Below are 15,643 nucleotides of genomic sequence, written 5' to 3'. Positions count from 1 at the left end.
TACTATGCTAAGTTGCTTATCTCGTATCAACCTAAGCAATCATAAGAAAAATGATTATGTTTGCGAAAAATAACACAATATAAGATTTTCAAGATTTGGTGATTATATATATACACGTATATATGTGCATTTGGCACATGTTCAATATTCAATATATTTTTAAATGTTATTCAACACTCATCTACTTTAGCATTTACCTTTCTACTATATAACTAAATGCGAGGTAGGTTATAGGGTTTTATGAGAGGTCTTGATTTACTATAAATTTTCAAGCCTTTATTGTTTACGCGCGTCCATGCTGCTTAAAAATACATTTTTGCAGCTGCATGGCTTTGCACAAAAAAGAATAAGTAGAAATTTGGGACTGGACATGGCACGAATGAGGACCTCTATTCCCATTCGCTCGATCATGTCCTCCCTTACTTTTTTGGCTTAAGGTTTATCAGGGAGTTCTGGGTTTATGTTCTGCGTCTCATTTGGCTCAATGTGATCTTTCTTCGGGTCCTGTCTCCGTGGTCTCATAATTTTCCATAACTTGGATCCACAAAATCCTCATGGTTGGGGGGAATCAATGAGCTCCAGTATCGCAAACGACTAAATATTCCACTTGAAATGAGCTGAAGACGCTCCACATTGGTTTCTCGTATCTGATAATCTCCGGTCTCCTTGTGAGTAGGAGAATTCATATTTCTCATGCATTATGACTATTTTGGGGGTAATTCCCATGCTTAGGTATGATTTCCTGCTTTATGACGTCTTGGGCCACTGCATGAACAATGAAAATTATGATGGCATCCGTTAATCGCACCTTCCTTTCTAATTCTAAAATTAATATGTGTTAATTTATCTTGCAATGTAATCTATTCCTAATTTTTTTGATTTTATTCTTTTGGGTTTTGAATACAGATTGTATTATTACGCTAACAGCTAACATCGTTAGCCACATGGCTTCTACATAAATTGAAGGTAGTAATCCTTTCTCGCATTGTATTTTATTCCCAATTTTCCTGTTACGGATCGATATTTGGATTTATTTGCCAATCGTATTCTGAAACTATACGATTTTTCGCCATATTTTCTTAAATCGTATTTGACGTTCCATTTATTCGCGAGGACTTCTTCCCCTGATTTATTCACAATGATCATTGCCGCTGAGTATATAACATTTTCTTTGGCGTGCTTTATACATATGAACTCCGTATCTATAATTGCTTTGGCCATTCCTTTATATGGCCCTTTCAGAACATTTAAGAAGAATGCCCAAAAGGAGGTAGTTTCTATTGACTTTTGTCTAGTTAACTTTTTCCAGATTGGTTATAGTCATAGTACACTCTAGGTCGAGGTCAAACTACCTTTTTACCGGCATTTCCTCAATACATCGGGTACTTATTCATTCGACCGTAATTCGAGTCATCTCAAGCTCCATATTAACCAATAATGAATATTTACTTTGAGCAGAAAACAAGGTAACTTCAGGTTGAAGTTGAAATGCTTTTTCACCGGTGCCTCCTTGCACCTGGCTATTTGTGTGTTCAAACATAATTCGATTTCCTAAAGTTCCGTACTCTAGTTTAACGACTTTGCGGTCGTATTTTAACGAATTTCACAAAGGCTTGAAATTATAGAAACTTTCAAGGAACTACCTTCTCCTTTCAATATACAAACTATGTATTTATATTTCGTGACATTTGCTCTACTTCACAGTTTTATAAATGTTTATACACTACTGGTTTATCCATATAACGCACTGTTTTTCTTTATTAACGATAATAACCGATTATCATAGCCATAACACTTCAGGTAATATCAGAGGGTTCTTTTATTATTAATTTCAACGAGATTATTTATATATACAATTTCTCCCACTAATATTAGGTTTTAATTTCAATTTGGGTGAATCGTCCGGCAGCGCCGCCCTTGAGATTTGGGATGTAAGCATGTCGAGAAGTTGATAATCTTCCCATGACGAAATATTTGAGCTGAGAAACTTGAGTTCGAATTTTATATTATCTTTTCCGCCTTCAGGTGAGTTTAAGTACATTAAATACACCAATAATTGGTTTGGGAGGTGCAGGCTTGGGTTATGCCACTCTGGAGGGCCATTATGTCATTTCTTTGCATATATTTTGTCGATTGACTTTCCGGCACAGCTGAGATATGGACAGTTAGTCATTTATTATTTTTACTACGGAGAAACTTGATTCAGTGTTATTTTCTTTATATCTTTATATTCTCTTGGGATAACTTAAAAGATGGCGGATCTCGTTAAAGGTTCGAATCCAATAAACCCTTCAAGTTGTACTTAGTAAGAAGTAACATTGCTAAGTGCCCTTCCTCGAAAATGATCAACAGTGAAAAAGATCACTGGGCTTAAATACTTTCCATGTATCGGACTTTTCCTTCGAGTCACTTTTTATAGGGAGATTTGTTGATATTCTCATGTGAGCTCGCCGGTCAAACAATAATGACAAAAGGGATATAATGCACCACATGTCACGCTATTCGACCAGCGGGTCCCCATGTTTTAGGGTAGTTTTGTCCAACTTCAAAACCGTAGCTTTTTATTATTTGATGATCACACTTCGTAACTGCATGGTCGTTTCTCATAAGAGAGCTATGGCCCAAAAGGAAATGGAATGCTATATAGACACCATTCACCATTTCCCCTTGGACACAGCTTCCCATGACTGAGGGGCCATCTGTTCGAGAAGTTTGACGAATAAGCAGTTGTAATGCTTGCCAAGCAATGTCTTGTTGTGCAATCAAGTTTCACATCCATGTGACTTTTTCTCAACGGAGGGTGAAAGTCAAGTGATTGCACGGTGGGACAATATACACCATGCTCATCCCTGGCTCTAACCTCCTATGCTTGGGGGTTCATCCGTTTTCATCATCGTATAACGTATAGACTTTTAAGTTATTGCTCTTATTCCATTTTCAGAGTATTTCATGGGGTTATTCGCTGACTATTTTTTTTCTCGCTTTTATGAATTAGAATTACCATGTACACTGAGCTTTTATTAATCGTTGAGAGAAAAAAAAATTTATTGTCACCTTGGAAGCGTATAAGGTACTACTACTGATTTCTAATAAACAATAAAAAAAAAAAATTATTGTTACCTTGGAAGCGTATAAGGTACTACTACTGATTCTTAGCTAAAAGTATCTTTTATATGGATTCGAGTGGTTTTTTTTTTATTAAGTATTTAAGTAAAGGGTCAAATTATATTGTTCGTTAGCATATTTAAATTAATTCGATATGTGTCGATTATTTTGAGGAAACTCTAAGGTTTTTCTATTAGAATTTAACGTGGCATTCGATTTTATACTTGTTGAATCCTTATTTACAACGAAAATTTTCTTAAGTAATCTATAGTTAACGAGGCTTCTCTCTAAACAACCTTTTTTAAGCGTACATAGTTTCGACAAATATCATTAAGGCCCTTTTTTGAAAATATAGACTTATTCTTTAAGGCTTTTAAAAATTAAGGTATTAAACTGTAATGCATTCTCATTCATCTTTATATCTCATTTAGCTGTAACTGGTGCACTAAAGTATCTATTCTTTCATTTTCTTTAGCTTTGTATATCCTTGATTAATGGGAGTTAAGTGAGTTGAAGTGTAACTCACTTGCTTTTAAGGTGTTAAATCGTCCCTTTCCCGTGGTGGAGTTAACGCGCTCGTGGTAAAGGTACTTATTATCAATTGTGGTATTACCTAAAGGTTTTGTGGTTTGTCGTAAGGCATAAAAATTTAATTCTTTTGTATTTCCCAAATGAAAATTAAAATATATTTATGCTTGATGCAATGTAGGCGCCGTGCTAAGGTGCCGCGCGATTACGGGGGGGGGACGGGGGCTCCTAAATTAGGTTAGTATCTGTTATTTTCTCCCTGGTACTTTATCGTGATAATCTTTACTAGTTTACCCTTCTATATTAGCTCGTTTAGAGAGAAAGTTTCAAATTTTTTCTTAATTTTATCTACCAATTTAGTTTTTTTTTGAAACATGCCTTCTGAACAAGGAGTAAAAGTGCTTTATCGGTTTTCGGGATCTAGTCACTTCCTTTCTTTTATGGCCACAACTTTCGCTTGATGACATTAGAATTTACCTTTTAGTTGTTCATACTTCGTATAAATGTCTGTTTTTATGTCATTAATTTTAGTTAAGTACATATGCTCGCTAGTGAATATGTATCTTTTTGAACTCTTGAATACCGTGCTTTCGCAAAGCTTGAATTTCGTGAATAACATGGGGTTTACTATGCTATATCTCTCGGGTGGTTAAGGATTATTAGGGACCTGAGGTCGTAACTGGCTTACAAGGTTAGTAAAATCTATTAAATACCATCTTGTCATAAGTGCATTTATGAATTACTATAATTTTTGGAATTTCTTTCACCGTAATTGGTTTTCTCTTTTTGCATTACTTGATTTCTGAATTACTTTGGTTATTAGTCTGTATTTTGACAGGCCTATGTTGGTTTAATTTAGTCTTACTCGTCTTAGCGATTAATATTAGCTTGGCGTTTAATATTAACGCCAATATTAGCTTGGCGATGTTTAATATTAGCTTGGCGTTTGGTTTTAATGGTCGTGATTATCTTCCAATTACAGTTCTAAGCCTTGCTAAGGCTAAGAAAGTGTCTGGCCTAGGAAAAAGTTTTTTTTGTTAATCTTTTGTTACAGGTTATTTATTATACTTTAGTTGCGCGGTTCTTTTGTAGGGTTTGACTCGCCTTAAGGTAACATTGGTTGAATTTATTGCTGCAATTTTTAGGGTTTTTGATGATTATATTGCCCTTTGTCCATCGGTTGTAAGCGTCCTACTGTTTTGCTAATTATTGCAACACTAATGTGTTATTTAGCTAATTGTTAGTCACGATCCTAATTTATGGTATGGCAATTTTCTATTAGGGAAAATATATTCTCTAAAGTTGGTGATCAAAGATTGAAAAATTAATCAATACGCGTCCTTTTTTTTGAAATTTTATCTTACTTTTGACTCCTTGGTACGATATTTTGGATCTTTGATAGCTATTTTCACGTATTTTCTTTGCTTGGAAGTTTTTTCTTTAATACTTGTCACTCTTGACTTAGAGGATATGTACATTAATATTTGATTATGCCACTCAGGAAATTCAGCTAACCGAATAGACTAGGCCACAAAAAAAAACTTTTCTCTCTTTTTTTTGTAGGGGTTGTTTTTATAACTTATGAGTTACACTGGCCTCGGAGTTTTGTTTGTATCTATAGGTAAAAACTTATACGGTGAGACCGGCACTTTAAATTCTACAATTTTAACTTATTTTTTACCTTTCAGGGTTACTAAGATTTTGTTTTGAATTAACTCTTTGGCAATATATTCCCTTTTTTTCATTTAGGTTTCGGAATGGAATTGTATAATATTTTATTTATTTTGGCTCAAAACACACCAATCTGTAATTGATATATGATCAAACATATGGTTAAGGATATATCAAAAGTATTAACTTTTGAGATCATACTATATTTTTGCACCAAAAGGACTGTTAATTACAGGTATGTAATTAGCTCAGAGTACACGACGGTATACGGGTCAACTATTTTTTTTTGTTAACAAGAGGATGAACAGGGAGAGTGTTTTGATTCGAGGATATTATGCGTACGTTTGGAATCATAGGTATTAATTTATTATTGTATCGGCGTTTTATGTGGGGTCACTTGAATTGTGTATGCGATTAATAAGGTAAGTAGTATGTTTTTTTTGAAGAATCACGACGTTAAGCTTCCATTTGATTTTTCGAAAGGTGGTGGGTGTTATTTGTAGGTCCTTTTTTGAAAGAATAGTTTTAGTTACCATTTGCACTAAGGCCCTTTTTTGAGTTTTCTCGTGAAGACTGGTTGCTAAGATTTGGCATTTACTTAGGGTTATTTGAACTGCGTAGGCGATTTACAGCGTTGAGAGGGGTAGTCTGAATTCAGTAATAAAATTGCGAAGGGAGTTTTTTTTTGTTTGTTGAATAGCAAGGGTCTTTAAATAATTAAGTTTGATTTGAACGTCCGAAGAATGCCTTCGGCTCCCATTGGTTGTTTTAATTTTTCTTTTATTTTCCTAATAAGGACGATTTTTTTTTGATAATTTAATGTTGTTTTCTTTTTCATCACATATCTTGTATATGGATTATTAATTCACGTAAGTTATAGAGGAAAAGATATATAGCCCTATTAAAATTACTTTTACTGGAAAGATTTTTTTTTTGAAATTTTTGAACTTATTATATGCATATGGGCAACTTATAAGTAATATCCATCCTTCCGAAGTTGTGTTTTTTTTATAATTAGTGAAATACTATATTCTAATCAATAGATATATAGTTAATCTAGTTTAACGAGTTTTCGCTCGATTACTAGGTTATTTATTACATCTTGTCGCTAAACATCACATTCTATAAAATGTAATCACTTTAATGTATTAGAAGGGGATTTTGACGAAAAAGAATTTTTACCTTCTTTTTTTTCGAGTTCAATTAGTTCGCGTGTTTGGTATTCCTTAGTTTTCTGTACCTTCTGGCAATGGCTGGGTTTTGGGTGTTCCTTGTGGTGCAGAGACTTCTGAGGAATCTTGGCCCGTAGTAACATTCTCTTGGGCGTCAGGGCACTGGGTCCTCATAATTATGTTATTATCCGTTGGAGGATCTTGTTGAGTAGTTTCCACTTGGGGTTTTATGTTATGTCGGGCCTGGTTTGGTATTACAAAATATACGGGTTGTGACGGTCCTTCGTTGTAATCGTTAGCAAGAAGATTTTCCAATTGGGGACTGAGGGGTAGGTCAATTTCAACAGTAAAGTACGTTGCAACCATTTGTTCTAAGTTTGAGCAGAAATCTCTTTGTTTCTGTAGTTCTTTGGTAATTTCGGCATGGTTCTCCTTTAGCTGTTTCTCTAAGCTGTCTTGTTGAAGCTTAATTATTTCTTTCTGTGCTTTCAAGTGGTCGTATTTATACTGTATGTCTAGGATCTTTGCTCTATGGGGTGCCAGGAATTCCTGTATTGCCATTGTCGCGGATCGGATAGTACTATTTTTGTAATCTTGTACTTTTTTACCAATTTCCTGCATTTTATCGTATAATACTTGTAGTTTTAGGATCTTGTCGGGATAATTATATCCCTCGACAAGCCTGGCGTCACTTATTGATTCCATTTAATTTTGGATCTTGGCGGTCTGTTCTTTAACTTCTATAAAATGGGTTTCAATAAACTTATCCATTTGTTTAGTTACTAAAATCTCATTTATTCTTTTGTTCATTCTTTCTTGGGAGGCCTTCACTTCACTAAGGGATTTAAGTGTGGCTTCTATCATATTCTCGATTTTCACTCTTTCGGCTACTAATTGTGCCGAGTCATTGAGAAGTTTTGATCATATTTGAAGTAGTTGATCCATATTTGTTCTGTCAGTAGCGGGGTTGCACTGGGTATTTTTCTTTTGGAGGAGGGTTTGAACAATTCTTGTTCTTCTTCTATCTTCGGGGTTCTTTACCAAGCCGGGATTTAGTTTATCTGGAAAAATTAACTTTTGACTTATTTCGACCTTTTAAGGGTGGCTTTCATTGTGATGTCTTACTCATATATTCTTGTTTTAAGTTTTTTTTAAACTGCTCATTTCGATTTAATATTGCCTTATAAGTTTTTGGGATACTTGATTCCTAGACCTATTTCCATTTATCTGGTCTCTTGCTTATTTTGCCGGATTTTGTGGTAACCTCCTGTTCGTTTTCCGGCGTTTTACTCTTTTTTGACTTTCCCATAGAGATTAGGTCAAATTTCTTGTATTGTTTCAAAAGGAATTTCTGGCCTTTTGCCTTAGCCTGTTTTGCATGGGCGGCAGCCGAAGTAGGTTTTTGTTTTTGTGCGTCTTGGGGCTCATCGTCGGATTCAGTAGAACTAGTTCCTGAGAATTCATCATTAGAACTTCCTGGGGTTGTCCTTTGAGATTTTGGAGTATCACCTGCTTTTGCTTCATATATCTCATCTCCTCTGGAGGTGGAGGGTTTATTTTCCATTTCCTCACGCTGAAGTCCTGTTTCGGGGGAGTTAAAAGATTCTTGGGAACTCTGGGAGGAGTCAAATACCTTTGGAGAATGTCTCCACTGCTTGAATGCCATATCTTCCGGAGGGTGAGGCGTATTTCGTAGCATGGTCTGTTTCCAGGAGTGAGGTTCCTTGGGTTTCACCTTTGACACCGTTATGTGGTTGTATTGTCCGAAGTTTGCATCCTCAGGGTGTTTTTGTGTCCAAGGCACGGTACTTTGCCTTGTTTTTATCGGATAATTTATAATGTCCATGGCTTCTCATGCTTTTTGTATTTATATCCCTAGGGGGAGTCTTCCTCCTTTTTGCACCTGCGGTTTCCACAGCTCTGTTTAATTCCTCCTGTAACGATGGGGGTCTTTCTATCGGGGTTGTTGGGGATACCATGTCATCAGGAAATCTTTTGGGGGGACATGGGGTTGAAATTCTATCGGGGAAAAATTGGGTTTTGGGCGACAGCGTATAATCTAATTCTTCCTTTGAGCTTTCTGAAGATGAACTCTCTGGACTTTTTGGGGTTCTTGCAGGCATGGGTATTAAGGGTTTTCTTTTAGGGATGACTAGGTTTTTCATGGCCAAAAATTCTTAAAAATCTTCCTCTTCGCTATGGTTCTAAAAGTAGTTTTGTTTGAAATTAAAGGGTTTTAATTCAGCTAGCCTGGACTTGGGGAATTGGTTTTCCGCGTTTGATGAATCTGAAGATGAAGGCTCGGGTGCCCACTTAGCGGGGTATTTGGCACCTCTCATACGGCTAAAATGTGCTTTGTATGTTCTCCCGTTTTCTGGATTCATCATTTTAAAAGTAAAATCATTGTCGTATTTTTTGATTATCCTGTAGGGTCCTGAATATTTATTGAAAGTTTCTTGCCTTCCAGCTTAGCTTCATTTTTCAGATAGACACAGTCGCCTACCTTAAAATTTATATTCCCTTTGATTTTGGACTCGTTTCTCAACTCTTGGTTCGTCTTACATTTTTCTAATACTTGTCTAAATACTTTATAGGTTTTCCTCATCCTATTTATAAAGTCTTGCTTGTAGTCCTCGGTATTATTGTAATATTCTCTGAACTCTATAATTTCCTGATAAGGTATTTTAAAATCGCGTCTGAATAAAAGAAAAAATGGACTATCTTTAGTCGTTTCTGAATAAGCGGTATTAATAATATTGGTTAAGTAAGGTAGATACAGATCCCAATCGTTTCGATTGTCTTTTGAATAAATACTCAAGACATTGGAAAATACTTTGTGTCTATTTTCAAGTTTTCCATTAGCTTGGGGATGGTAGGGAGAGGTTACTAATTTCTCTATTTTAAGGAAACTCATTAAATCTTTCGTTACTTTAGAAACGAAGTTAGTTCCATTGTCACTAATAGCCTGGTGAGGAACACCAAGTTCTAAAAATATTTTTGCCAACGTTTTACTTGTGGCATATGCGCCTTGATTTTTCAGTGCTTTGGCAAAAGTGAAGCCCGTAAAATGGTCTATTACTGAAAAAACGCAAGTATGCCGTCTATTAGAAACAGGTAATCCTCCACTCGTACCATACAGGTCAAATGAAACGATATTGAAAGGGAACCTTGCTACTGGCACTCTTCCCATGGGGGGATTAGGGTACGTTTGGGGATTTTTTCTTAAGTTACACGCTTCACATGTATTTGTAAAATCTTTAAGTTTTGTTAACGCCGTCGGAACATAAAATTATTGTTTCAGCTTGTGAAATGTTTTGGTTATTCCTAAGTGTCCACCTAATGGATTTTCGAATGGAATTGTTCAAAGGCATGTAATATTTAGCGCTGGGGGCGTACTGGGATTATTTGGGTTTGGTTCCTATTTGTTCCGCCTGTTACTATTCTGAAAAGGATTTCCTCGTCCAAGTCATAATAAAAATTGTCTATTTCCCGTCTTAAGGCTTTGAACTTATCAGGGAGATTATCAGAATTCACAAAATATTCAATTAGGGTCGAACACATTTCATCCTTAACTTGGTTTCTTTTAATGTTAGTTAGGGATAAGGGGCTACAAATAATTTTCTTTTCTTCTGTAAGGATTTTCGGTTTATTCTTCTTGTGTTTTCGTTTACTGGGATTAATGGTAATTATTTGTTTAGTTTTATTTTCGGAAGAGGTATTCTCAGGGTGTCTACTCAAGTAATCACAAGGGGCATTCCGTTTACCGGTCAAATGTTCAAATTCATAATCCATATCTTGGATTTTTATTATCCATCTAGCTAAGATTCCAGTTGGATTTTTGAATGTGCTTAGGTATTGTAAGCTCTTATGGTCCGAGCGCAGTTTAAATTTTCGTCTTACTAAATAATGCCTGAATTTATCTAAATGGTAAATTATAGATAGTAGCTCCGATTGTGTTGCTGAATAACCACTTTCGCCTTTGGTTAGAGTTCTGCTTGAATAGCATATGACTTTCTCTATGTACCGAGGGGGTTCTTGTAGGGATTCGGGGTTGTTTTCCACGGGGATTAATTGGGAAAGGATTGCACCGATACCTAGAGCTGAAGCATCGGTGGTAACCACAAATATTCCTTTTTCAAAGTCTGGTAACGCTAATATTGGTTCAGAAATAAGAGCTTTCTTGAGAGTATCTAACGAAGTTTGAGCTTCATTCGACCAGGTGATAGTTTTGCCGGCCCCTTTAGTCAAGTCCGTTAAGGGTTTGGCAATTTGGGCGTAGTTGCGTATAAATTTTCTAAAATAACTGGTTAATCCAATGATCCCTCTTAGTTGTTTCATAGTTTTTGGCGGCTTTAGGTTTACGCATTTTATTTTTTCGGGGTCTGGTGATATTTAGCATTGGGTCCCAATCATTCCTAAAAATTGTATTTCGAGTTGAAGTAAATTTACTTTTTCAGGTCTACATTTTAAATTACCCTCTCTGAATTTTTTGAAAACTTTGGTCAATGTGTTTAAATGGTCCTCTGGTGTTTCTCCCACGCAAATTACGTCATCCACAAAATGGATAATATTTTCTATACCTCTTAGTAAGTGTAATAGAGGTCTACATAATCCACTTGAACTAGTTTTGAGTCCGAAGGGTACTCTCAAATATTCATAAGAGCCACATTCCGTTGTCGAAAAAGCCGTTTTATAAACGTCATTATCTGCTATCTTAACCTGATGATAACCTTGCGTGAGGTCAAGAGATGTGAAAATTTTGTTTTTGGTTGAAATGGAGTCTAGGATTTCATCAATTCGGGGCAGGGGAAATTTGTCGCTAACTACCTGCTTATTTAAGGCTCTATAATCTACTACAAATCTAAGGTCCTTGTTCTTTTTTGGTACTAGTATAACAGGGGCTGAATACGGGCTTATACTTGGCCGTATAATGTTGTTTCTTTCTAATTCGCGGATTTTATGTATTAACCAATTTTTGTAAGGACGGGGGATAAGATAGAACTGTTTAGCTATAGGCAACCCTGTGGCTTGGATAGAATGTTCATAGAAAGGTATCAATCCAATATCTTCTTCGCATGTAGAAAATATATCTCTAAAATCCCAGAGCAATTCACATAATTTTTCCTTTAATTGCGTATCTTTGATATGATCTAATTTAAATTTTTCCAAAAATTGGGATCTTGTTAGTGGGTACCTTTCCTTTGGGTTACTGACATCAATGCCATTAACTAGTGTTTTCCTGGAGTTTTTCCACTTGTTTAGCTCGTGTTCAGAAATCACTTGTATTTCAACGAGACATGTTCCCTTTTTTAATGTGATCGTATCGTTTTCATGTGTGTTAGTCAACCAAATAAAACCTTCGCCTTTTTCATATGAAATAATCTGTTCTTCACAGAACAGATTTTCTGGAATTTCTTTACACGGGGATGCAAACCAAATTTCGGAACTGTCATTCACGGGGGTTACCATTTGTGAGATTTGTATTCTTTGCATAGTATTTGGGGGGATTTTTGTTTTACGTACCGCGAACCCATAGTATTTTTCTTCCGAGTTACTTTCTATTAAGTTAAGATTGGCGCTTGGTTGCGTCAAATCTTCCGCTTGTGGGGTTGATTGTAAGGGTAAATCCAAGTCCTGTCCCCTTACAATAGTATTTAGATTTATTATTTCTTTCCATAATTAAGTTATTTTCTTTATTTCTGTTGGTCCATACTCCTGCATTTTCCCTATTCTTGCTTTTACTGACTCGATCCACTTGCTGCTTGTTTTTCTTTCTCGTCCTGTGGGAGAAAATGACGTGACGTGAGGTACAAAAGACTTGATTCTATTCACTGTTGCTTCCCTTCTCTCCACGCGCTGGAGAATAGGATCGTATGGATACACGAGTCTGTAATTTGCTATATCCAATAACACTTTATTAAATTTTAGAAAATTAGCACCCATTATAGCCTCGTAAGGGACATTTTTGCAGCTTTTGAAATTTGTAGGAAAAATCCTATTATCTTTTCTTATATCTAGACATTTTGAGCCTGTGGCTTCCAGCCTATGAACCGTGACACTTGTTAAACTGGGAATATCGCGGTTTTTCCGTCGCTTAATATACACTGGTAGTTTGTTAAATTCATTCGAGTTTATTATGTTAACTGATGCATCGGAATCTATTAACGCTTTGAAGTTAATACATGCAACGCTAAAATTATTCAATATAGGTAGTATGTCGTTATTATCACTAAAAGAAGGAACAATTTCTGGATGAGACTTATGAAAAATACTGACCTCCAGGGTCCCGGTTAATTTTCTTGGTGGCCTAATTCGTTTCCCTGTCTGCTTATTTGATAAGTTGGGGTTTGACATTGGGGTTCGGCGGGAGTCTCACTTGCTAGTGAAGTTCCAAATTGATTGACGTTTGATTGTCTTGGTCGCCACGTATAATTGCGTGGGTTAGGATTTCTTGTGCCGACGGCTCGCGGCATTTGTTCATTTCGTATTGACGAAAAATTTATTTCGTTTCCCGAAAAATTTCTTTCATTTCCCGTTGGGAAAAAATGTCATCTATCATTGCCCGTTTTCCTGTTGGATCTAGTCGGATACACTGTCCGTGAATTATATTGGTACATGTTTTGTTGCGTATTTGGGTTAGGAAACCGATAATTATTTTGTCAGTTGGGGGAAGGATTTGTATAGGGTTTGGGAGGCGTATATTGAGAAGGATTCGCGTATACAAGTCCTTGTTAGTGTGGGTTGCGGAACGACGGGAGGCGTAAGGGGTTATTTCTATAGCTTCCTGACCCATTGGCATTTAAGTTTGTTCTCCCGAACAAACGGTTATTAAAACTGGGAGTTGCTGGTGTAAAGTTATTTCTAGTAAGGCATTCCCTGGCAATATGTCCTTGCTTATTACATGCATAGCATATAATCAGGGGGTTCTGTACGTTTTTTGTGGTATTAGTGCATAAAAAACGTACCTGCATTTGCCTCGTAGGGGCTGCGGATCCATTTTGGTTCAGTTTGGGTGAATTTTCTCTCGAAAAGAAAACCTGGGGAAATTGCTCGTGATCATCCCGGAGTTGAATTTTCTACTTTATTTTTTCTTGACTTATTGTGGTTCGCCACAATTGAGTCAATTTCTATTATTCTCTCTACTTCCTGGACTGCTAGCTCTAATGTTTGGATATTCTTTCATGTCGACATTCGGTATAATTTTGGGCTTAATCCTTGCATGAAAGCATTTAGTATAATTTTGTCGTATAAAGGGCCAAACTCTTCTCCGTACTTGGTTTCAATAGATACCATTACTTTGTGCAGATATTCTCTAACATTTTGGGTTTTGTTGAAACAAACCGTACCATGCTTTAGTTTATGTGTTGAACTGGTTTCAACAAATCTTTCTCGGAACGCTTTTAGCAATTTTTCTACTGAGTTTATTGGAAGATTATTATCTTCCCCTATCGTATTTTCTATTTGCCTTAGAAATGTTAGTGCTTGCCCCTAAAGTCTCATTAATAACATGCCTACTAATGATTTAAGTCCGTTTGAGTTACTTCTACGAATTGGTTTAATTGTATAATAAATTCATCTACATCTGAATCACCATTATATGATGGGAGGGATTTTGAAATCTCTACTGTTTTAGCAATGATTTTTTGTTTTAATAATTGCTCGTTTTGATCTAACATTTTTTTTTTCAAATCAAATTAAAATCCGGCACTGGTTTTATTATTTTTTGATATAACACAAGTTTGATACTTCCAAATTATATATTTTTTTGTTACAATATTGAGGGGACTTAGGTAATATTTTTAGGCCTAATAAAATAGTGCACTTCAAGCCATGCATAAATTGCACTTCAAGCATATGTTAAATATTACACTTTCCCTATGTGTAATATTTCTCAATAATCTCTTCTTTTTTTTTGTAGAAAATTTTGTCCTTGTGTTTTGCTCCTTTAAACAGGCCGCGCCAATTCTAATGGGGGGGGGGTTTAATAAAAATAAATTGTTCTTATATCTTCTGATGTTTCCTAATACGGAGTATCCAATTAATAATTCAAAGAAAAAATTTAGACAAGCTCTTGGCTGACGGTTTGCAAGTGGCTTACCTGACTGGAGGCGGAACATCTAGAGTGGGGGGCTTAAACCATTAATACAAATAGGGAGGTTATCTTAACTGTCAGACTGAATTGAAATCAGACTGAGAATTTTCAGTTTCCCTTAGGAGCGAGTGGAGTCACAAGGACTAACAAGCTTGAGAAATATTAACATAGAGAGAATAAAATAAGAAAGCAATGTGTTTATTATTACTCACATAGTTGTCACAGAGCTTCGGTGATATATCGACACACTTGCAATACAAGACACTAATACAAAATTGTCATCAGGAGCGATGCAACGCAAAAGTTAATGCACTGATAAAAAGTTTTCTCAAAAGTTTATTTTGAATAGACTGCAAATAATCTCACATAGCACAAATCATAAGGAATTCATAGTAGTCTCTCCTAGATTAGACTGAGACAAGACTGAAAATAAGACTCGAATAAGACTCCAAAATAAGACTGACTCAAAATTGCTAAGTTCTAGCAATATACTTTTCCCAATTTCGCCAGAGGTTACGTCCAGGCGTTACTCACAAGTACATTTTACAAAATCTATTGGTTCTATTATATGACCTATATTACTATTGGGTAATGATGAACCAATGAGCTACTTGGGTTTAATTAATATTTATGACTTTTAAGATATCACTTTGGAATTCTTCAGAACAAACAAAGTTATACACTATATCTTTTTGCTTGTAAGGTGTCACTTAGTTCCTGGAAGGCTGATGATTTATTTCTGTGAAAATTCTTGAAGGACAATAGGATTTAATTACATTGAGATGTTTATTCTGATATTTTCAGAACTAACAAGGTTTTACACTGTAGCTTTTTGCTAATGAGGATAATAAATCTTAAAGGACAATAGGATTTAAGTACATTGAGATGTTTATTCTGATATTTTCAGAACTAACAAGGTTTTACACTGTAGCTTTTTGCTAATAAGGATAATAAATTCTACTATCTATTGATGGTTTGGTAATTCAAGCTCTTAAGATTTAAATTACATTGTTAGTCACCTGTCATATAAAATTTGGTCAAACTGATATTTATTGCATACATTGTCGACACAAAG

Source organism: Artemia sp. Qi Xiang Cuo, chromosome 21, assembly GCF_049724085.1.
Source record: "Artemia sp. Qi Xiang Cuo chromosome 21, ASM4972408v1, whole genome shotgun sequence".
Lineage (NCBI taxonomy): Eukaryota > Metazoa > Arthropoda > Branchiopoda > Anostraca > Artemiidae > Artemia > Artemia sp. Qi Xiang Cuo.
The sequence above is the reverse complement of the archived record's forward strand: the minus strand, read 5'-3'. Positions refer to the sequence as shown.